General features: G+C 45.1%; 1 protein-coding gene and 1 long non-coding RNA gene across 5 annotated transcripts in view; one reads left to right on the forward strand and one right to left on the reverse strand.

The window, feature by feature from the left end:
- Positions 1-25,574, reverse strand: part of LOC139267418 (uncharacterized) — a 211,972-nt gene that overhangs the window by 159,280 nt on the left and 27,118 nt on the right. The window lies entirely within an intron of this gene.
- Positions 1-25,574, forward strand: part of LOC139267419 (uncharacterized) — a 169,798-nt gene that overhangs the window by 77,561 nt on the left and 66,663 nt on the right. For all 3 annotated transcript variants that reach the window (XR_011593899.1, XR_011593898.1, XR_011593900.1), the window contains exons 6-7: positions 3,757-3,943; positions 10,034-10,182. This is a non-coding gene — a long non-coding RNA (uncharacterized lncRNA). The remainder of the gene's footprint in view (positions 1-3,756; positions 3,944-10,033; positions 10,183-25,574) is intronic.

Here is a 25,574-nt window from a genome sequence, read left to right on the forward strand (position 1 = left end):
ATAGTGAGAAGAGACACAAGGCTGAGTTGTAAGTTGGGTACGTGAACGGCATCAAGCAGGAGCTGGGAGCAGCTGGAACAGATCCATGCTACACTGCACTAACCAAGTGATAGAATCTAATATTTAGGGCAGTTTGAGAGCTGTCAGTTTTCATGAAGCTACTGGTCAGCTTCTGCTGGTTTTCTAGGCTGACATATAGGCTACACACAATCATACTCACACATATATGTACACAAAAGCACCATATGGGAACAGTAGCATAGTGGTTATGTTACTGGACTAGTAATCCAGAGACGTGGATTAATGATCTGGGGATGTGAGTTCAAATCCCACTATAGCAGCTGTAGAATTTAAATTCAGTTAATTAAATAAATCTGGAATTAAAAAGCTAGTATCATATGAAACTATGTCATTAAAAACCCATCTGCTTTCTTTTTTCTTAAAAGAAGTAGCGGCAGGGATAATGGATGCATTGCTTGTAATTTACCAAAATTCCCTGGATTCTGGGGAGGTCCCAGCAGATTGGGAAACTGCAAATGTAACGCCCCTATTCAAAAAAGGAGACAGACAAAAAGCAGGAACCTATAGACCAGTTAGCCGAACATCTGTGGTTGGGAAAATGTTGGAGTCCATTATTAAAGAAACAGTAACAGGACATTTGGAAAAGCAAAATTCGATCAGGCAGAGTCAGCATGGATTTATGAAGGGGAAGTCATGTTTGACAAATTTGCTGGAATTCTCTGAGGATGTAACGAACAGGGTGGATAAAGGGGAACCAGTGGATGTGGTGTATTTGGACTTCCAGAAAGCATTTGACAAGGTGCCACACAAAAGATTACTGCAAAAGATAAAAGTTCACAGGGTTGGGGGTAATATATTAGCATGGATAGAAGATTGGCTGACGAACAGAAAACAGAGAGTTGGGATAAATGGTTCATTCTCTGGTTGGCAATCAGTAACTAGTGGGGTGCCACAGGGATCAGTGCTGGGACCCCAACTACTTACAATCTGTATTAACAACTTGGAAGAGGGGACTGTGTGTAATGTAGCTAAGTTTGCTGATGATACAAAGATGGGAGGAAGGGCAATGTGTGAGGAGGACATAAAGAGGCTGCAGGAGGACATAGACAGGCTAAGGGAGTGGACAAAAATCTGGCAGATGGTGTATAATGTTGGAAAGTGTGAGGTCATGAACTTTGGCAGAAAAAAATTCAAAAAGCAAGTTATTATTTAAATGAACAAAGATTGCAAAGTGCCGCAGTACAGCGGGACTTGGGGGTACTTGTGCATGAAACACAAAAGGATAGAATGCGGGTACAGCAAGTGATCAGGAAGGCCAATGGTATCTTGCCTTTATTGCAAAGGGGATGGAGTATAAAAGCAGGGAAGTCTTGTTACAGCTGTACAGGGTATTGGTGAGGCCACACCTGGAATACTGCGTGCAGTTTTGGTTTCCATATTTATGAAAGGATATACTTGCTGTGGAGGCAGTCAGAGAAGGTTCACGAGGTTGATCCTGGGGATGAGTGAGTTAACTTATGAGGAAAGGTTGAGTAGATTGGGTCTTTACTCATTGGAATTCAGAAGAATGAGAGGTGATCTTATCGAAACGTATAAGATTATGAGGGGGCTTGACAAGGTGGATGCAGAGAGGATGTTTCCACTGGTGGGGGAGACTAGAACTAGAGGGCATGATCTTAGAATAAGGGGCTGCCCATTTAAAAGTGAGATGAGGAGAAATTTCTTCTCTCAGAGAGCGGTGAATCGTTGGAATTCGCTGCCTCAGAGAGCTGTGGAAGCTGGGACATTGAATAAATTTAAGACAGAAATAGACAGTTTCTTAAATGATAAGGGGATAAGGGGTTATGGGGAGCGGGCAGGGAAGTGGAGCTGAGTCCATGATCAGATCAGTCATGATCTTATTGAATGGCGGAGCAGGCTCGAGGGTCCTTATGGCCTATTCCTGCTCCTATTTCTTATGTTCTTATGTCCTTTAGGGAAGGAAATCTGCCTACATGTGACTCCAGACCCACAGCAATGTGGTTGACTCTTACCTGCCCTTTGAGACGGCCCAGCAAGCCACCCAGTTGTATCAAACTGCTATGACAAAGTCAGCACTGTGGGAGTACCTTCACTGACTGCAGCGATGCAAGAAGGCAGCTCACCACCACCTTCTCAAGGGCAATTAGGGATGTACAATAAATGACGACCTTGCCAGCGACACCCCCATCCTGTGAATGAATAAATTTTTTTAAAACATTCAATTTCACGCACAACAATGGCCGGAATCTTCCCAGCCCAGCGAGTGCAGATTTGGACGCTGTCAAAATGGCCCTGATTGAGAGTGGATCGTCAGTCCGCTCTGATCCCGCCTCCGTGTCAGTTTCTCAACTGTTGGGTGTACCTGCGGATCTCAGACCCAACACCAAAGCGGCAGGCCAGTCAATTAAAATGCTTAAGAGGTTATTTAAAAGGATTAACAAGTTTTCCATCCCTCGGGTTTCACGCCAGCTAAGTGTGTTGTGTTCTCAGTGACTCTCCATTGCTTTGGCTAGTTGATAGTTGCAGAAGTAGTATAAAGGCTGCCATTTCACAACTGTTCACTTTCCAATGTCAGAAGCTGAAGCCTTCAGGATCTGGAAAAACCTTTTGAGCTGTATGCAGTTTGCATGTGTCTACAGTGGACTCTCTATCCACTGTCACCTCCTTGGAGCAACCTCTCTCACCCATTGACAGATCGCTTCTGACATCTCAACCTCACCTGCCATCTATTCCAGCAGCAATGGTGCCCATGAAAAAAAATCACACCTTGGTCCTCAGAATACCATCACAATCAGCCCCAACACCAACATCACTGAATACACCAGCATCATCAACACCACTAACCTTGGCTTCTGCGCAATCACCTGATACTGTACAGGACACAGGGCATCAGCACCTGACCAAGTTACTGTTGGGGAAGCCAGGAATGACCTCACTATGGCCACATTTACTTCGCTTGACTGTACACCCTGGCTGCCACATGATGCTCCAGGTTGGCACCACCCCACACCAACACCATAAAGCATCCCTGCAATACCCAAGCCAATCCTTTCACACTCATGACCATAGTGGGGGGTACCCTTATGTACGACTATTCACTACAACTCACTAAGCCACTTCCAAAGGTGCACACAAATCTGTCAAAGAACACAAAGGAGCAGAAATTACTCTTTTGTATAGTCCCGTTAGGAGGTGCTAAATTTTTATTGCCCGGGCGCGGCAGCCAGAACCCCCTTCCCCCATGAATTCGGTGGGCACAAACGGGTTTGCGCCTCGCCACGTAGTTTTCGCCCCGACCCCTTTGTGCCCTGAGGGGAAATTGCCGCGCGAGATGCGAGGTTGGCGTGGGGCGATGCCAATGACAGCTTCGCGCGATGCGAACCTGTCGCGGCTGGGGTGCCCCAGCCGACCTTAAAGGGGAGGTCCTTGCCTCTCGGCCACCATCTTTTTTTTCACGGCCGACTTTGTAGTCGGCCCAACAATGAAAGAAAGCTTTCCATTTATATAGCACCTTTCACGACCACCGGATGTCTCAAAGCTCATTATAGCCAATGAAGTACTTATGGAGTGTAGTCACTGTTGTAATGTGGCGCACAGCAAGCTCCCACAAACAGCAATGTGATAATGACCAGATAATCTGTTTTTTTGTTATGTTGATTGATGGATAAATATTGGCCAGGACACCAGGGATAACTCCCCTGTTCTTCTTCGAAGTAGTGCCATGGAATCTTTTACGTCCACCTGAGAGAGCAGATTGGGCCTCGGTTTAACATCTCATCCAAGAGACGCCACATCTGATAGTGCAGCACTCCCTCAGCACTGCACTGGAGTGTCAGCCTTGATTTTTTACAAGCTCAGGTTCCTGGAGTAGGACTTGAACCCACAACCTTCTGACTCAGAGGCAAGTGTGCTACTCACTTTTTTAAAAATATTAATATTTATTGAACATTAAGAACATTTCCAACATCGTGATCATTCCATTGCATAATACAAATACATTTCGCCCTTCTGCACAGCTGTTCCACCAACACATATTAACATCAAAACCTGAAGTTTAATTTGTCTCCCGTAACATATAATAATCTATTGGACTTTACAAATTGATCATAAAATACTATCTTAAAATTCTTTTCTGAATAAAACATCCACAGAGTGTTATAATGATCTTTTAGTTTATATTTATAATACTCTATTTAGGTTTATTCTCCTCCCCATAAAAAACAGAGCATTCCTTCTTTGCATAATCACAAATTAAATTAATTGCCGCTCCGTTCGACTTGGGCAGACTCTCCTGCAATGCCCATCTCAAAATTGAGTCCCACGGGATTCCCATTCTTGCGCTTTGGTCCTCACCCAGCAAGAAAGCCTCACACAATTGTCGAACATAGTACTTAAAATCCTTTAACTGCAGACATAACACCAGCAAATGGGGCAGAGTCTCATCCCGCGTCCCACACACTGGGCAAGTTGCCACCTGTACTCGCCCAATCTTACATAAGACTATCATGGTAAAAATCCGGTTATGAGCCAATTTGAAATCCAAATCAATCCACTCTAGTCATTTAAAATTCGCCCACACTCCCTTCCAAATCCTGCTGAAGTCCAGCTGTGGGTATATATTCTGCCAAAACTCCTGACTAGCAGGTGTCTTAAATCTCCATTCTCTAAATATCCCATAGAAATCTCGAGTATTACAGTTGTCAACTTGGACCAACTCCCCTTTCTCCAGCAGAAAGCTTGGAAAAGCGGGACGCATTATACCTCCTTTGGAGATTTGCGTATTTATTTCTTCCATCCAATCCTGTGGCATTGCCCTCACAATCTTCTCATACATGATCTTAATTGCTTTTTCCTCTACCTCCTGATCCTCCTCCCAAACCATATCCCTCACTACCGCTTCCGGCAACCAACCTGGAATTACCTCATATAATACATCTTTCACATATATAAAACCAGCTTTTATAAAAGCTTGATTAAAGAATAGCTCTCCTTCAATGTTGATTCACCTGTTCAAAAATAAGGGCTGTTCTAAAAATTCCTCAGCACCTTTGGGCATAAACTGCACACTTTTAAAAAATTGGGCTCAAGTGTCTACAACCCCATTATATAACCTAGGGAGAGGTTTAATCGATTTCAAAAATATATTGTTGTATTTCATATAAAATATTCCCTGTCCTCCTATCCCACTTAATTTAAAAAAAATGCTGGAAACAACTCTTCCAAAAACTTGTATTTGATGTCTGAAGAAATCTCTTCACCCATTTAAATCTAAACGATTTTTTCTTCAAATCAGTATCTGGGAAATTGAGTCCTCCCTGATTTTGCTGTCCAATGATGGTATTGTAAGCAACCAAGGCTGGTTTCCCTTCCCATAAAAACTTTACACAGCCTCTCGGATAGACTTTTCCACCCACTCAGGAATATCCTCCACCGTCAATAAGTACCATAGTTTAGATAGCAGGAGAGCTGACACCACTGTCGCTCTTCCATGCACTTTCAACCACCTTCTTTCCCATCTTCCCAAAACCTTTTTAATTTTCATAACCTTCAGTTCCCAATTTAATCGATCCACTTCATCCCTATCCTTCTTGCACTCCATATGCACCCCCCGAAATTCGAAAACCTCCACTGTTATGTAATGATGTATGTATCGTCCCAGTACCGTAAATGTAATGTAAGCACTATGCCACACCACAGAGGGCGCTGTGGTGGGAAACCTGGTAGTATCTGCAACAAGAGCTATATAAGGCTGACCACCACACCTGAGAGGCACTCTGGAGCTGAACAATAAAGGACGAAGGTCACAGCAGTTAGATTTACATCAGAGCGTGTGGAGTCAGTGATTTGTGTGCTACATACACCACATCCACCACCTTAAAAGGGCTTTTCTCCAACCACTCCCCCTACTCCCTCCCACAACCAGGCATTGGGACTTACTATCATTTACTCTGGCTCCTGAAGCTCTACAATTCTCCTCCACTACTCCCATAGCTTTCCTCACTGACTCCCCATCTCTCAACGTTAAGGTCGTGTCATCTGCATATTGATATATTACTGCCACCTGCCCGGAACTGGGAACCGCAATCCCAACTACACCTTGTCCCCTTCTCATCATGTAATGGTTCTGCTACCAATCTGTACAACAATGGGGCAAGAGGACAACCTTGTCTCACTGATCTCTGTATTGGAAAATACTTGGATAAAAAAACCATGACCTTTAACACAGCTAAATGTGTTTGAATAAAAAATCCTTATCCACTCAAAGAAATTTTTCCCAAAACCAAATCCTTCCAAAACCATCAATAAAATTTCATGAGAGACTCTATCAAAGGCTTTCTCTTGATCCACCTTTAACACATAAGCTTCCCTCCCACTCTCTTCCATGAGTTCGATCGCATCTCGGATTGAGACCACAGAGTCAGCGATGTCCCGGCCTATGACTCCATAGGACTGAGAGGGCGAAACTATCTGCAGCATCACCTCCTTCATACTATTTGCCATTATCCTCACCAAGATCTTATAATCCATATTTAATAATGTGATGGACCTCCAATTCTTCAGATTCCTTCTATCCCCTTTATTTTTATAAGCTAAACTTATGATCCCTCTCCTCATAGATGAGCTCTGTTTTAATCTCCTGAACAACCTCTAAGACCAATGCACTGAAAATCTCTAAAAACTTTTATAAAATTCTGCATTTGATCCATCGGACCCTGGGCTTCCCCCCTCCACTCCCCCCACCCACCCTTCATTCCACTTATTGTTACTTTTATTTCCGCTAATCCTACTTCTTTGTCACACATGCTTCTCTCATCCTCCTTTAAACCCTCTTCAATAAAAGCACTACCTTCTCCATCGCCAATTTGGAAATGTTTCTTTTGTATATAACTCTTGTATATATAACATATAGTATATAACTCTTGATAAAAGCTATAGCCTCCTCCATAAGGGTGCTAAAAAAACAAGCCTGAAGGCTTTGTGTCTTAATGCAAGGAGTATCCGCAATAAGGTGGACGAATTAACTGTGCAAATAGATGTTAACAAATATGATGTGATTGGGATTACGGAGACGTGGCTCCAGGATGATCAGGGCTGGGAACTCAACATCCAGGGGTATTCAACATTCAGGAAAGATAGAATAAAAGGAAAAGGAGGTGGGGTAGCATTGCTGGTTAAGGAGGAAATTAAGGCAATAGTTCAGAAGGACATTAGCTTGGATGATGTGGAATCTATATGGGTAGAGCTGCAGAATACCAAAGGGCAAAAAACGTTAGTGGGAGTTGTGTACAGACCTCCAAACAGTAGTAGTGATGTTGGGGAGGGCATCAAACAGGAAATTAGGGGTGCGTGCAATAAAGGTACAGCAGTTATAATGGGTGACTTTAATATGCACATAGATTGGGTTAACCAAACTGGAAGCAATACGGTGGGGGAGGATTTCCTGGAGTGCATAAGGGATGGTTTTTTAGACCAATATGTCGAGGAACCAACTAGGGGGGAGGCCATCTTAGACTGGGTGTTGTGTAATGAGAGAGGATTAATTCGCAATCTCGTTGTGCGAGACCCCTTGGGGAAGAGTGACCATAATATGGTGGAATTCTGCATTAGGATGGAGAATGAAACAGTTAATTCAGAGACCATGGTCCAGAACTTAAAGAAGGGTAACTTTGAAGGTATGAGGCGTGAATTGGCTAGGATAGATTGGTGAATGATACTGAAGGGGTTGACTGTGGATGAGCAATGGCAGACATTTAGAGACCGCATGGATGAACTACAACAATTGTACATTCCTGTCTGGCGTAAAAATAAAAAAGGGAAGGTGGCTCAACCGTGGCTATCAAGGGAAATCAGGGATAGTATTAAAGCCAAGGAAGTGGCATACAAATTGGCCAGAAATAGCAGCGAACCCGGGGACTGGGAGAAATTTAGAACTCAGCAGAGGAGGACAAAGGGTTTGATTAGGGCAGGGAAAATGGAGTACGAGAAGAAGCTTGCAGGGAACATTAAGATGGATTGCAAAAGTTTCTATAGATATGTAAAGAGAAAAAGGTTAGTAAAGACAAACGTAGGTCCCCTGCAGTCAGAATCAGGGGAAGTCATAACGGGGAACAAAGAAATGGCGGACCAATTGAACAAATACTTTGGTTCGGTATTCACTGAGGAGGACACAAACAACCTTCCGGATATAAAAGGGGTCGGAGGGTCTAGTAAGGAGGAGGAACTGAGGGAAATCCTTATTAGTCGGGAAATTGTGTTGGGGAAATTGATGGGATTGAAGGCCGATAAATCCCCGGGGCCTGATGGACTGCATCCCAGAGTACTTAAGGAGGTGGCCTTGGAAATAGTGGATGCATTGACAGTCATTTTCCAACATTCCATTGACTCTGGATCAGTTCCTATGGAGTGGAGGGTAGCCAATGTAACCCCACTTTTTAAAAAAGGAGGGAGAGAGATAACAGGGAATTATAGACCGGTCAGCCTGACATCGGTAGTGGGTAAAATGATGGAATCAATTATTAAGCTATGATGGAATCATAGCAGTGCATTTGGAAAGAGGTGATATGATAGGTCCAAGTCAGCATGGATTTGTGAAAGGGAAATCATGCTTGACAAATCTTCTGGAATTTTTTGAGGATGTTTCCAGGAGAGTGGACAAGGGAGAACCAGTTGATGTGGTATATTTGGACTTTCAGAAGGCTTTCGACAAGGTCCCACACAAGAGATTAATGTGCAAAGTTAAAGCACATGGGATTGGGGGTAGTGTGCTGACATGGATTGAGAACTGGTTGTCAGACAGGAAGCAAAGAGTAGGAGTAAATGGGGACTTTTCAGAATGGCAGGCAGTGACTAGTGGGGTACCGCAAGGTTCTGTGCTGGGACCCCAGCTGTTTACACTGTACATTAATGATTTAGACGAGGGGATTAAATGTAGTATCTCCAAATTTGCGGATGACACTAAGTTGGGTGGCAGTGTGAGCTGCGAGGAGGATGCTATGAGGCTGCAGAGCGACTTGGAAAGGTTAGGTGAGTGGGCAAATGCATGGCAGATGAAGTATAATGTGGATAAATGTGAGGTTATCCACTTTGGTGGTCAAAACAGAAAGACAGACTATTATCTGAATGGTGACAGATTAGGAAAAGGGGAGGTGTAACGAGACCTGGGTGTCATGGTACATCAGTCATTGAAGGTTGGCAGGCGGTTAAGAAAGCAAATGGCATGTTGGCCTTCATAGCGAGGGGATTTGAGTACAGGGGCAGGGAGGTGTTGCTACAGTTGTACAGGGCCTTGGTGAGGCCACACCTGGAGTATTGTGTACAGTTTTGGTCTCCTAACCTGAGGAAGGACATTCTTGCTATTGAGGGAGTGCAGCGAAGGTTCACCAGACTGATTCCCAGGATGGTGGGACTGACCTATCAAGAAAGACTGGATCAACTGGGCTTGTATTCACTGGAGTTCAGAAGAATGAGAGGGGACCTCATAGAAACGTTTAAAATTCTGACGGGGTTAGACAGGTTAGATGCAGCAAGAATGTTCCCAATGTTGGGGAAGTCCAGAACCAGGGGACACAGTCTAAGGATAAGGGGTAAGCCATTTAGGACTGAGATGAGGAGGAATTTCTTCACCCAGAGAGTGGTGAACCTGTGGAATTCTCTACCACAGAAAGTTATTGAGGCCAATTCACTAAATATATTCAAAAAGGAGTTAGATGGAGTCCTTACTACTAGGGGGAATCAAGGGGTATGGTGAGAAAGCAGGAATGGGGTACTGAAGTTGCATGTTCAGCCATGAACTCATTGAATGGCGGTGCAGGCTAGAAGGGCCGAATGGCCTACTCCTGCACCTATTTTCTATGTTTCTATGTTTCTATAACCTCCCCACTTTCATTAATAATCTTTTCCCCAATATTCAACTCTCCAATTAATGATAAATTTTGTCGCAGCTTCTCTTGCTCTAGAAAATATCTAGTGCATCTTTCTCCTTCCAATGCAGCTTTTGCCTTTGCACGAATGGCCCCCTCGCCTCCAGACCAGATCGAAGACCACCCCATCCTCTGCCGTCGAACATTCAGAGGCTGAACTCCAAGGAACTAAATATTCAGGGGTACTTGACAATCCGGAAGGACAGACAGAAAGGAAAAGGTAGCTCTGTTGATAAAGGATGGAATCACTTCAATAGTGAGAAACGATATTGGCTCAAATGATCAGGATCTTGAAACAGTTTGGGTGGAGATAAGGAATAATAAGGGGAAAAAGTCACTGGTGGGCGTAGTCTATAGGCCCCCTAACAGTAGCAACTTTGTTGGTCGAAGTATAAACCAGGAAATCGTGGGGGCTTATAAAAAGGGAACAGCAATAATCACGGGCGAATTTAACCTCCACATTGATTGGACAAATCAAATTGGTCTGGGGAGCCTTGAGGAAGAGTTCGTAGAGAGCATAACGGACGGGTTCATTGAGCAGAATGTAACAGAACCAACCAGGGGGCAGACTATCCTAGATCTGGTCCTATGTAATCAGACAGGATTAATAAACAATCTCTTAGTAAAGGAGCCCCTTGGAATGAGTGATCACAGCATGGTTGAATTTCAAATTCAGATGGAGGGTGAGAAAGCTGGATCTCAAACCAGCGTACTAAGCTTAAATAAAGGAGACTACAAAGGTATGAGGGCAGAGTTGGCTAAAGTGGACTGGGAAAATAGATTAAAGTGTAGGACGGTTGATGAACAGTGGCGTACATTTAAGGAGATATTTCACAACGATCAAGAAAAATATATTCCAGTGAGGAGGAAAGGGTATAAAAGAAAGGATAACCATCCGTGTCTAACTAAAGAAATAAAGGACGGTATCCAATTAAAAATAACAACATACAAACTGGCCAAAACTAGTGGGAGGAGAGAAGATTGGAAAGCTTTTAAAAGCCAGAATTCTTTGAAGATGTAATGAACAGGGTGGATAAAGAAGGCCAAAAAAATCATTCAGATAGACTATGAAAGTAAATTAGCATGAAATATAAAAACAGATAGCAAGAGTTTCTATAGGTATATAAAAAGGAAAAGAGTGGCTAAAGTAAATGTTGGTCCCTTCGAGGACGTGACTGGGTAATTAGTAATGGGGAACATGGAGATGGCAGAAACTTCGAACAAATATTTTGTATCAGTCGTTACGGTAGAGGACACTAACAATATCCCACCAGTGGATAGTCAAGGAGCTATGGGGGGGAGGAACTTAATACAACCACAATCACTAAGGAGGTGGTACTCAGTAAGATAATGGGACTAAAGGCAGATAAATCCACTGGACCTGATGGCTTGCATGCATACGAGGGTCATGAGAAGTAGCAGCAGGGATTGTGGATGCATTGGTTGTAATTTACCAAAATTACCTGGATTCTAGGCAGCAGATTGGAAAACTGCAAATGTAACGCCCCTATTTAAAAAAGGGAGGCAGACAAGAAGCAGGAAACTATAGACCAGTTAGCCTAACATCTGTGGTTGGAAAAATGTTGGAGTCCATTATTAAAGAAGCAGTAGCAGGACATTTGGAAAAACATAATTCGGTCAGGCAGAGTCAGCATGGATTTATGAAGGAGAAGTCATGTTTGACAAATTTTCTGGAATTCTTTGAGGATGTAATGAATAGGGTGGATAAAGGGGCACCAGTGGATGTGGTGTATTTAGACTTCCAGAAGGCATTTGATAAGGTGCCACATAAAAGGTTACTGCACAAGATAAAAGTTCATGGGGTTGGGGGTAATATAGTAGCATGGATAGAGGATTGGCTAACGAACAGAAAACAGAGTCAGGATAAATGGTTCATTCTCGGGTTGGCAATCAGTAACTAGTGGGGTGCTGCAGGGATCAGTGCTGGGATCCCAACTATTTACAATCTATATTAATGACTGGAAGAAGGGACTGAGTGTAACGTAGCCAAGTTTGCTGACGATACAAAGATGGGAGGAAAAGCAATGTGTGAGGAGGACACAAAAAATCTGCAAAAGGACATAGACAGGCTAAGTGAGTGGCCAAAAATTTGGCATAGAAACATAGAAAATAGGTGCAGGAGTAGGCTATTCGGTCCTTCGAGCCTGAACCACCATTCAATAAGATCATGGCTGATCATTCCCTCAGTACCCCTTTCCTGCTTTCTCTCCATACCCCTTGATCCCCTTAGCCGTAAGGGCCATATCTAACTCCCTCTTGAATATATCCAATGAACTGGCATCCACAACTCTCTGTGGCAGGGAATTCCACAGGTTAACAACTCTCTGAGTGAAGAAGTTTCTCCTCATCTCAGTCCTAAATGGCCTACCCCATATCCTAAGACTGTGTTCCCTGGTTCTGGACTTCCCCAAAATCGGGAACATTCTACCCGCATCTAACCTGTTCCGTCCCGTCAGAATCTTATACGTTTCTATGAGATCCCCTCTCATCCTTCTAAACTCCAATGTATAAAGGCCCAGTTGATCCAGTTTCTCCTCATATGTCAGTCCTGCCATCCCGGGTATCAGTCTGGTGAACCTTCGCTGCACTCCCTCAATAGCAAGAACGTCCTTCCTCAGATTAGGAGGCCAAAACTGAACACAATATGCCAGGTGAGGCCTCACCAAGGCCCTGTACAACTGCAGTAAGACCTCCCTGCTCCTATACTCAAATCCCTTAGATATGAAGGCCAACATACCATTTTCCTTCTTTACCGCCTGCTGTACCTGTATGCCAACTTTCAATGATTGATGAACCATGACACACAGGTCTCGTTGCACCTCCCCTTTTCCTAATCTGCCACCATTCAGATAATATTCTGCCTTCGTGTTTTTGCCCCCAAAGTGGATAACCTCACATTTATCCACATTATACTGCATCTGCCATGCATTTGCCCACTCACCTAACCTGTCCAAGTCACCCTGCAGCCTCTTAGTGTCCTCCTCACAGCTCACACCGCCATCCAGCTTAGTGTCATCTGCAAACTTGGAGATATTACACTCAATTCCTTCATGTAAATCATTGATGTATATTGTAAATAGCTGGGGTGCCAGCACTGAGCCTTGCAGTACTCCACTAGTCACTGCCTGCCATTCTGAAAAGGACCCGTTTATCCCGACTCTCTGCTTCCTGTCTGTCAACCAGTTCTCTATCCACGTCAGTATATTACCCCCAATACCATGTGCTTTGTTTTTGCACACCAATCTCTTGTGTGGGACCTTGTCAAAAACCTTTTGAAAGTCCAAATACACCACATCCACTGGTTCTCCCTTGTCCACTCTACTAGTTACATCCTCAAAAAATTCCAGATGATTTGTCAAGCATGATTTCCCCTTCATAAATCCATGCTGACTTTGGACCGATCCTGTCACTGCTTTACAAATGCGCTGCTATTTCATCTTTAATAATTGATTCCAACATTTTTCCCACTACTGATGTCAGGCTAACCGGTCTATAATTACCAGTTTTCTCTCTCCCTCCCTTTTTAAAAAGTGGTGTTACATTAGCTACCCTCCAGTCCATAGGAACTGATCCAGAGTCGATAGACCGTTGGAAAATGATCACCAATGCATCCACTATTTCTAGGGCCACTTCCTTAAGTACTCTAGGATGCAGACTATCAGATGGAGTATAATGTTGGAAAGTGTGACGTTATGCACTTTGACAGAAAAAAAATCAAAGAGCAAGTTATTATTTAAATGGAGAAAAATTGCAAAGTGCTGCAGTACAGCAGGACCTGGGGGTACTTGTGCATGAAACACAAAAGGTTAGTATATAGGTACAGCAATTGATCAGGAAGGCCAATGGAAGCTTGACCTTTATTGCAAAGGAGATGGAGTATAAAAGCAGGGAAGTCTTGCTACAGTTATACAGGGTATTGGTGAGGCCATACCTGGAGTACTACATATAATTTTGGTTTCCATATTTAAGAAAGGATATACTTGCTTTGGAGGTAGTTCAGAGAAGGTTCACTAAGTTGATTCCAGAGATGAGGGGGTTGACTTACGAGGAAAGGTTGAGTATTTTGGGCCTCTACTCACTGGAATTCAGAAGAATGAGAGGTGATCTTATCGAAACGTATAAGATTATGAGGGGGCTTGACAAAGTGGATGCAGAGAGGATGTTTCCACTGATAGAGGAGACTAGAACTAGGGGGCATAGTCTTAGAATAAGGGGCTACCCATTTAAAACTGAGATGAGGAGGAATTTCTTCTCTCAGAGTGTTGTAAATCTATGGAATTCGCTGCCTCAGAGAGCTGTGGAAGCTGGGACAGTGAATAAATTTAAGACAGAGATAGACAGACAGTTTTTTAACCGATAAGGGATTATGGGAAGCAGGCAGGGAAGTGGTGGAGCAGGCTCGAGGGACCATATGGCCTACTTCAGCTCCTATTTCTTATGTTCTTATGTTCATCGTCAACATCTTCACCGAGACGTATGAAAGCATGGGCCTTACACTAAACAGCAGTAAGACAAAGGTCCTCCACCAACCTGACCCTGCCACACAACACTGCCCCCCAGTCATCAAGATCGACTGCGTGGCCCTGGACAACATGGACCACTTTCCATACCTCGGGAGCCTATTATCAGCAAGGGCAGACATCGACAACGAGGTTCAACACTGCCTCCAGTGCACCAGCGCAGCCTTCAGCCGCCTGAGGAAGAGAGGGTTCAAAGATCAGGTCCTCAAATCTGGCACCAAGCTTATGGTCTACAGGGCACCTCAAATCGCTGGAGCAAATACCACCAACGATGCCTCCACAAGATCCTATAAATCTCTGGGAGGACAGACGCACCAACGTCAGTGTTCTCAATCAGGCCAACATCCTCAGCATCAAAGCACTGACCACACTTGACCAGCTCTGCTGGGCGGGCCACATTGTTCGAATGCCTGACACAACACTCCCAAAGCAAGCACTCTACTCGGAACTCCTATACGGCAAGTGGATAGAGGAAACGTTTCAAGGACACCCTCAAAGCCTCCTTGATAAAGTGCAACATCCCCACTGACACCTGGGAATCCCTGGCCAAAGACCACCTAAGTGGAGGAAGAGCATTCGCGAGGGCACTGAGCACCACGAGTCTTGTTGCTGAGAGCATGGAGAAAGCAAGCACAGGCAACGGATGGAGCATGCAGCAAACCAGACTCCCCACCCACCCTTTCCTCCAACCACTGTCTGGCCTACCTGCGACAGAGATTATAATTCCCGTATTGGACTGTTCAGTCACCTGAGAACTCACTTTTGGAGTGGAAGCAAGTCTTCCTCGATTTCAAGGGACTGTCTATGATGATGATGACCCCTCCGTCAACTGCTTTACAGAAATCTGTAAACCTTCTGTTTATATTCTCTTTTTGATGCTGGTTAGCTGTTGCTCTTTCTTTCCCGTCACATACCGAACAAACTTTTACCTCATACTTGAAATTGTCCCACCAAACTCTTTTTTCTTTCAAGAATAAAGGTTCCTTCTGAGCATTCTTTATTATATTTAAAATCCCTTCTTTAAAAGAAATTTCTTTCAAGTACGGATTGCTTAAAATCTACACCCCTGATCTTAACTCTGCTGTTCCTAATTTTAAGAACCAAAGTCGAGCGGTCACTAAATAATACTTTTTTAGAATAAATCTCCATCACCTCAGAACTTAACCCTTCCCGCATTAAGACAAAATTTATTCGGCTTTGTTTTAAAACATCACTCACACAACCTCTTCTGGAGAACTCCCTTTTTATGGGGTTCCGATCCCTCCATAAATTTCTCAAATTTAAATTTGCCATCATTATTACAATCATCTCTCTGGAGTTATCATCCTTAAAGGTCATCTGGACTGAAATGTCCATCTGAGATAAAAATACATTAAAATCCCCCACGATACAAAGACTTTCCGCCTCTGCCACTTCTATGAATAACCAATGAAAAAACCCACGATGCTTGCAATTCGGCTCATAGAAATTAAAGAGATCACAATTCAATTCATCCACTTGTACCTTTAGTTGTAAAAATCTGCCCTCTGTGTCCTTGCCCATCAATGCAATGTTCTCTTTTATGGATGAACTCACTAAAACAGCCACCCCTCTACTGTTATTATTTGCGCAACTTGACTTTGTCCTTTGCTACCATCAAGAACCACAGTGCGGCCCTGGACAACGTGGACCACTTTCCATACCTCGGGAGCCTATTATCAACAAGGACAGACATCGACGATGAGATTCAACACCGCTCTCAGTGCGCCAGCACAGCCTTCGAATGCCTGAGGAAAAGAGTGTTCAAAGATCAGGCCCGCTAATCTGCCAGAAAGCTCATGATCTACAGGGCTGAAGTGATATGTATGGCACAGATATGTGGACCATATACAGTAGACACTTCAAATCGTTGGAAAAATACCACCAACGATGTCTCTGCAAGATCCTGCAAATCCCCTAGGAGGACAAATGCACCAACATTAGCATCCTCGACCAAGCACTGACCACACTCGGCCAACTCCATTGGGCGGGCCACATTGTTCGCATGCCTGACACAAGACTCCCAAAGCACTCTACTCGGAACTGCTGCACGGCAAGCGAGCCCAAGGTGGGCAAAGGAAACGTTTCAAGGACACCCTCAAAGCCTCCTTGATAAAATGCAATATCTCCACCGACACCTGGGAGACCCTGGACAAAGACCGCCCTAAGTGGAAGAAGTGCATCCGGGAGGGCACTGAGCACCTCGAGTCTCATCGCCGAGAGCATGCAGAAATCAAGCGCAGACAGCGGAAGGAGTGTACGGCAAACCAGTCCCACCCACTCTTTCCTTCAACAACTGTCTGTCCAACCTGTGACAGAGACTGTAATTCCTGTATTGGTCTGTTCAGTCACCTAAGAACAAATTTTTAGAGTGGAAGCAAGTCTTGTGTATGTGTGTCGATTTCGAGGGACTGCCTATGATGATGATTCTGTGTCTTGCAGTTCCGAGCGATGTGTCCACACTTGCCACAGTTCTAACAGTACAGGTCTGGATAGCTTCTTACTAAATGGTCATGTCTAAGACAGTAATAGCAAACCTTCATCAGGTTATCATGCAGAACCCGGAAGTACTGCACTCTTTTCATTGTCTCGAATTTCACGCTATAGGGTAATGACTCCATCCCCTCTGGAAAACGCACATTTACATAATGGGTTCCATTGGCGATATAGTATCTCCTCTTTATTGCTGAGCAAAGTTTAATGTTCCACACCTCCAACTTTTTTATCAGCACATCATCCTCAAGATAAACCGGCAGGTTTAAGAATGAAACTAACACCTCTTCGGAATACAGAGGGATGGAGTACAAAAGCAGGGAGGTCCTGCTGCAACTGTATAGGGTATTGGTGAGGCCGCACCTGGAGTACTGCGTGCAGTTTTGGTCACCTTACTTAAGGAAGGATATACTAGCTTTGGAGGGGGTACAGAGACGATTCACTAGACTGATTCCGGAGATGAGGGGGTTACCTTATGATGATAGATTGAGTAGACTGGGTCTTTACTCGTTGGAGTTCAGAAGGATGAGGGGTGATCTTATAGAAACATTTAAAATAATGAAAGGGATAAACAAGATAGAGGCAGAGAGGTTGTTTCCACTGGTCGGGGAGACTAGAACTAGGGGGCACAGCCTCAAAATACGGGGGAGCCAATTTAAAACCGAGTTGAGAAGGAATTTCTTCTCCCAGGGGGTTGTGAATCTGTGGAATTCTCTGCCCAAGGAAGCAGTTGAGGCTAGCTCATTGAATGTATTCAAGTCACAGATAGATAGATTTTTAACCAATAAGGGAATTAAGGGTTACGGGGAGCGGGCGGGTAAGTGGAGCTGAGTCCACGGCCAGATCAGCCATGATCTTGTTGAATGGCGGAGCAGGTTCGAGGGGCTAGATGGCCTACTCCTGTTCCTAATTCTTATGTTCTTATGTTCAAAGATATATCCAAGTACTTCTCACAAACCTTCAGGCTCAGTAAAAGTCTTTGCACCTCCTCTCGGCCACTGAGCGTCACTTCGGCAAGCAAAGCAACTTCCGTCACCGCAGTCCTCATGTACTGCCTGGATGATATCCCAAGCTCGCATCTCCTTATCCTGGCAGTGAACCAGTGAACCACTGTGTTTTCTTTTCCAAATCTCCTGGAGTCCTGGCCAAAATCTTAGGCCTTTTATTCTCCTCTCTCAAGACATTCCCTCCCCTGATTAAATTCACACTAGGAGCGTTGTCCTCTGAGGGTTCGGCACTCCAGGCCCCTCAGCAGCCATCTGGCTGATGTTTATGGGCCAAAAAGGCTCTCAAATTTGAAAAGAAAACACCACCAACATTTTACAAACTCACTCCAACCCCTGCAGTAATCAGCAGCACCTGCTCACTCCTAGCCCCTCCCACCTGGAGTGCGCTACCCACTGACAATGGCGGCCGCTAATGGAAACCCTCTCTGGTAGCGCAGTGGACGCCACGGATGCGGCTGCAGAGTTCGCAGCAGCCCTCTCCTTTAAAACAAGGGGAGGGCCGTTGTGACGCCATCAGCGCGGCGCTGAGCATCGCACCCCGCTTCCTCCCCAGCAGCTACCTCCCCGCGGAGGCCATTTCCCCCTCCGATACCGCCCCGCAATTTTTTCTCCTTCTAGTTGCCCAATTCAGGAAGATTTAGCAGCCCATCTCGCCGGGCGCTAACCCCTCACTAAATTCAAATTGTGCGCCCCAAGTGGAGAGCTGGGCAATTTGACCCCCAAAGTGTTCAAAATAAAGATTTCAATGTTTGACAACACATTAGCAGAAACTCTACATGAACATTGGCTAAAAGACCCAAGTGCCTATGCTGGTGTGTTGTTAGTTGATATGATTTGACAAGGATGAGGGTGAGTGTGAGGGGCGACTAGTGAAATGGGAATGTGATAATGTGGATCGCGAGAGGGAGATGGGGAGAGGTGCAAGGTAAGTTGGTGTGAGTAAGGATGTGCAGGAGTAGGATAGGGAAGGCAGAGTGATGGGGATGTGATGAGTGGCACAGCAGGATGAGGTTGAGTGTGGCTCTGCAGTAATGTTTTGTGATCTACTGAGATCATTGAAAGGTTTGTGCCACTGCAGACTGGTCCTCCTGATGACATCCCTGCTGGTGCCCTCCTGTGCAATATGCAACCAGGCTGCTTTAGTCTCCTGGGGAGGTCTCTTCCACCCATTGGAAGGAAAGAGAACCTCCCTGCATGCTGTGACTCCCTCCATAAGCATATGGAGGGAGTGATGGGAGAACCTGGGTGCAGCCGTGCACCTCTGTGCAGTGATTGTCAGCGTTTGCAGCACCTCAATGCTGTAGAACACTGACAGAACAATTGTCAAAAACAAGTTGGCCATGGTCCCTTTAAGGAAATCTGATGTAATCAGATTGTTGAGGCCAATTCACTAAATATATTCAAAAAGGAGTTAGATGTAGTCCTTACTACTAGGGGGATCAAGGGGTATGGCGAGAAAGCAGGAATGGGGTACTGAAGTTGCATGTTCAGCCATGAACTCATTGAATGGCGGTGCAGGCTTGAAGGGCCGAATGGCCCACTCCTGCACCTATTTTCTATGTTTCTATGACCCGCTTCCTGTTAATTGACCGGGTACCTCGCAGGGCGGGCTTAACAAGCCCCATCAACGTAAAATCAGACCATCAGAGCTCCATGGAAGCGGGAGCAGGGTCGCAGTCCGCCATTTACCTCAGCCGTACGTAGCCCACCTCGGTAAGTAAAATCGCGGCTAATATCACACACAAGCACACGTATACACACAAGCACACCGAGTACCAGACTCGTGCACATGTACACTGACAAAGAATCAAAATTAGACTCATAAACAAATAAAAACAGAGCATCACAGACATGTCCATGGAGAAACTAAATTACTGTCAGCCGTGGCTCAGTGGGTAGCATACTCGCCTCTGAGTCAGATAGTTGTGGGTTCACGTCCCACTCCAGAGACTTTGGGGTTGAAAATACCCTGCGCCCCGATTGGGGGTGTTAACCTTCTCGGGGCGGGACTTCCTGTGCCTGCCACGAAAGTCCCGCCCCGGCCGCTGAATTGGGCTTACCGCCCCTCAAAGGAGCGCAGTCTACACTTCAAAAGTGTTTCATTGGCTGTAAAGTGCTTTTGGAAGTCCTGAGGTCATGAAAGGTGCTGTAGAAATGCAAGTCTTTCTTTCTTTCTTTCACATGTGCAGAAACTGTTAAATGCCCAGAGTCTCCATCTCTAACACTGGTAAGATGCTAGGCTCTGCCTGTTTCTCTAGGAAATTCCCTCCCTGAACTCCTCTACCTCTTGTCTCCTCCTTTAAAAACCACCTCAAGCCCATTTCTCAGACCAAACTTTTGGTCAACAATCATAATCTTTCCTGTGTGGCATTTGGGGACATTATTTAATGTTAAAGGTGCTGTATAAATGCAAGTTGCTGCTATTGCAATGCACCTTTGCTGTGAGTCTGACACTGGAACTATTTACATGAAGTGATTGTAAGTTTAGTGTGTGAACAGAGAGTTTTGAGCTGTATAACACTAGGGTGGTTACAGGTCTGTGGCAGTAGTTTGATGCTATGAAATTCGACGATTGCACTTGGCACAACATTAACAAATATTGAAGCAAAAACAAAATTCTGCGGATGCTAGAAATCTGAAATAAAAACAGAAAATGCTGGGAAGTACTCAGCAGGTCAGATAGCATCTGTGGAGAGTGAAACAGTTAATTTTTCAGGTCAATGAGCTTTCATCAGAACTAGGAGACTGTGAAGGAGCAACAATAATATGTCCAATAATATGTGATGGTGTGTGACTTGGAGGGGAACTTGGAGGTGCTGGTGTACCCATATAGGGATATAGGGGACTGGGTGTACTTTTGAAGTGTAGTCAGTGTTGTAATGTAGGAAAAGCGGCAACCAATTTGTGCACAGCAAGCTCCCACAAACAGCAATGTGATAATGGCCAGATAATCTGTTTTTTAGTGATGTTGATTCAGGAATAAATATTGGCCAGGACACCAGGGAGAACTCCCCTGATGTTCTTCAAATCGGGGACCCAGTTCTGACAAGAGGTCATAGACCTAAAATGTTAACTCCGTTTCTCTCTCCGCTGATGTTGCCTGACCTGCTGAGTATTTCCACCATTTTCTGTTTTTATTATTAAAAGATATTGGTTCAAGTACAATTTTTCCTATAGTGTGCTGGCAGCAATAAGGTAATTACAGCCAGTGACAACGTTGCTCCCCCTCCCCCACCCCAGTGGTCTGCTTCTCACAACCAACACTTGCCCGTTCATTCATTTGGATCACACACTGCCCCACTGTGACACCCAGTGCCCATGTTACTGACTGACACCCTGTCCCCTCCACACCCATTCAAACACCCAGTCCTTGTGACAGCCAAACCCCAATATATCACAACTGCTTTAAATTCTGTTGCAGAAGTACATCATGGAAATGAAAGAGGAATATTTCCGAATGTAACCCCCTCCCCCACCCCAAGGTTCCAGGCGGGTCATCTTGATACAGAGATAAATGTTGACAAAGTACTTCACTCTCCAATTACTGTAATTCAGGCTACTGCACACAAGTGTGTACTTGTATTAAGTGGGTAAAAAACTATTTCTCCCCATTCATTTACCCGAGACCTGTCCGGTACAACAGGAGAGTGAATTGGAAGGGGACGGGCACTTGGAGTGAACGCTCTTCCCGAGACCAGCTCCACATCAGGAAGCTATTTTGATTAAGGTCAGATTTTAAAAGATTGCCATCTACAGCACCATAAAAAGACGCAGCGGAGACCAAGACAAAATACAACAAACTTCACAACTGAAGCAGACTAAACCAATTCCATTGATTGGAGGTGAAAACACGAGGAAGAGGGACAGAGTTCCCTCTGATCCAGTGAACAGAGGGACAGGGTCCCTGGATCCAGTGAACAGAGGGAGGGACAGGGTTCCTGGATACAGTGAACAGAGGGATCCAGCGAACAGATGGACAAGGTTCCTGGATCCAGTTAACAGAGGGAGGGACAGGGTTCCTGGATCCAGTGAACAGAGGGATCCAGTGAACAGAGGAAGGGACAGGGTTCCCTGATCCAGTGAGCAGAGGGTGGGACAGCGTTCCTGGATCCAGTGAACAGAGGGAGGGACAGGGTTCCCCCTGATCCAATGAACAGAGGGAGGGACAGGGTTCCTGGATCCAGTGAACAGAGGAAGGGACAGGGTTCCCTGATCCAGTGAACGGAGGGTGGGACAGCGTTCCTGGATCCAGTGAACAGAGGAAGGGACAGGGTTCCTGGATCCAGTGAACAGAGGGAGGGACAGGGTTCCTGGATCCAGTGAACAGAGGGAGGGACAGGGTTCCCCCTGATCCAATGAACAGAGGAAGGGACAGGGTTCCTGGATCCAGTGAACAGAGGGAGGGACAGGGTTCCTGGATCCAGTGAACAGAGGGATCCAGTGAACAGAGGAAGGAACAGGGTTCCCTGATCCAGTGAACGGAGGGTGGGACAGGGTTCCTGGATCCAGTGAACAGAGGGAGGGACAGGGTTCCTGGATCCAGTGAACAGAGGGAGGGACAGGGTTCCTGGATCCAGTGAACAGAGGAAGGGACAGGGTTCCTGGATCCAGTGAACAGAGGGCAAGCTTCCTGGATCCAGTGAACAGAGGGCAGGACAGGGTTCCTGGATCCAGTGAACAGAGGGACAGGGTTCCTGGATCCAGTGAACAGAGGGACAGGGTTCCTGGATCCAGTGAACAGAGGGCGGGACAGGGTTGCTGGATCCAGTGAACAGAGGGACAGGGTTCCTGGATCCAGTGAACAGAGGGGGGAACAGGGTTCCTGTATCCAGTGAACAGAGAAAGGAACAGGGTTCCTGGATCCAGTGAACAGAGGGAAGGACAGGCTTCCTGGATCCAGTGAACAGAGGGAGGGACAGGGTTCACTGATCCAGTGAACGGAGGGTGGGCAGAGTTGCCAGTTCCAGGCCCATGAACAGAGGATGGATAGATCTCTATTCACTCAGCAGCATGCAAGTACTTGCTGCAGTTTTAATCTTCACTAAAAGCTGACAGAACAGTCAGCTCTTTGTCAATGCTAAAATATTCAGAAACAGAGTTGAGAAAGAGCCAGTGCTGTGAAGTGGGAGCAGTGCGAGACCCCCAGCTTCCGTGTGGAACCGTTCCGTCAACATTCCATGGGCCACCAGCATGGCAAGGTCACTCCCAGTTATACCACTGTCAGCATGGCACATTGTTCAATACAGAGTAAGCATGGTATTCCTCCCCATCTCCCCCACCTCTCGTTTCCTTTTTTACATGTGTTCTGTTCCTTTTCCCTGGACAGTTCAGGTTTTACAGTCACGGTTTCCGAATAAATACTCACATCCATACTACATCCCTCGTGCACCATCTCAGAGTGCTTTACAAGGCGCAAAGGATTACAGCAAGCAGGAGACGGGGGATGGGGAGGGGGGGCGGAGTGGTGGCACTGAAGGGACATTAGACTTTTAAAAGAAGCAGAGGTGGTTTTCGAGTGTTCCAACAGTGGAAGCAGAAATTTTCCGACATTAAAACAGTGACTACATTTCAAAAAGTTATTAATTTGTTAAAGTGCTTTGTGAATTCCGGAGGTCGTGAACATAGGGACAGGAGTAGGTCATTGAGCCCCTCGAACCTGTTTCACCATTCAAAAAAAATCATGACTGATCTGTATCTTAACTCCATTCACCTACCTTGGTGTCATGTCATTTTATATTGTTGTCTAGCAAAAATCTATTGATCTCAGATTTAAAATTATTAATTGAGCTCGCATCTACTGCTTGTTGTGGGAGAGAGTTCCTCACTTCCATCACCCTTGGCGAGAAGAAGTGTTTCCTAACTTTGCTCCTGAAAGTTCCTGGCTCTGATTTTAAGGTTATGCCCCCTTGTCCTAGACTCCCTCGCCAGTGGAAATTTCTCTCTATCTACCCTATAAATTCCTTTCAAAGTTCTAAAAACCTTCATCAAACCACCTCTTGGGAATACAAGCCTCGTCTATGTAATCTCTCATCATAATCGAATCCTTGGAGCTCCTATAACATTTTGGTAAATCTGCACTGCACGCCTTCCAAGGTCAATATATCCTTGCTAAGGTACGGGGCCCAGAATTGTACACAATACTTCACATAGAATCTTACAGCACAGTAGGAGGCCATCATGCCTGTGCCAGCTCTTTGAAAAAGCTATCCAATTAGTCCCACTCCCCAGCTCTTTCCCCACAGCCTGCAAATTTTTCCTTTTCAAGTATTTATGCAATTCCCTTTTGAAAGTTACTGCTTCCACCACCCTTTTCAGGCAGTGCATTTCAGATCATAATGGCCTAGCAACCCGGTCGGCTGCTTCCTGCGGGCGATCGACTGAAGTAGGGAAAAAAGATGCGCACTTACCTGAACCTGCTGCGGCCACGAGAGATCACGGTCCTGAGGCCTTCTCTCGCTGCGCGTCGGAGCGCCAGAACCTCAGGACGTCCGTAAGCTGGAGCTGCAGTCACATGGCTCTGGGCAGCCAATCAAAGTAAAGTATTTTCTCATTCATAATAATGGGAACTCCATAAGTTGGAGTTCCCATTATTATGATTGAGAAATCCCCCCCACCACATATTTAACATTAATTTAAATTAAAGTTATTTTTGTCTTATAAAAAAATATACTTTTCCGATTTTTAAAAGAAGTTTTTTTAATTATGGTTTAAAATAAACTTACTGTAGTGGGGAGGGTATTTAACAATAAAAGGTGTTTTTTAAATTTTATTTTATATGTTTTTGTGTGTTTTAAAACTCTTACACCTGTAAAAGTAGGCTATGTGTCTGCTTTTATCAGGCGCAAGAGTTTTCAGGACATTTGCTGGGTAAGATATGGGTAAATACCACAATCTTGCCCTTGCAAATATCCTCGCTCCCGAGATACGGAGGATCTGTCAAGCTGGAGCTTGACAGATTGGAAAAGCTGGTTTTCAGCGCATGCACATTGTGCTTTTGCGATGCCTTCCCGGGTCCGTACACACTCCATACGGACCCGGGGAGGCCGGGATTTCTGGGCCAATAACTCGCTGTGTAAAAACAATATCTCATCTCAACAATATCTGATTCTTTTGCCAATTATCTTAAATCTGTGTCCTCTGGTTATTGACCCTTCTGCCACTTGAAGTTTCTCCTTATTTACTCTATCAAAATCCCTCTGGACTCATTAACCAGTGGTAATATTTCTTCCCTAGTTATCTGATCAAAACCCTGCAGAGATTTGAATACCTCTATCAGAATTCCTCTTAACCTCCCCCACTATAAAAGAGCTATCAAAAAACTGTACCATCTCCAGGATCTGGACATCCTTTCCAAAATAAGGCGCCTAAAACTGGACACAATATTTTAACAACTGAACAAAAAACAAAAAATTACAGGGCTGAAATTGCCCCCCACTTTAAGGTCCATTACCGCCTCGAAAAGGGGGCAAGTGGTCCGGCACCCCCTCTTGGCCCGGCCGAGACCCTCTCTGGTGGCCCACTGGGTGCCACTAAAGTGGCTGAAGAGCTCGAAG

Source organism: Pristiophorus japonicus, chromosome 7, assembly GCF_044704955.1.
Source record: "Pristiophorus japonicus isolate sPriJap1 chromosome 7, sPriJap1.hap1, whole genome shotgun sequence".
NCBI lineage: Eukaryota > Metazoa > Chordata > Chondrichthyes > Pristiophoridae > Pristiophorus > Pristiophorus japonicus.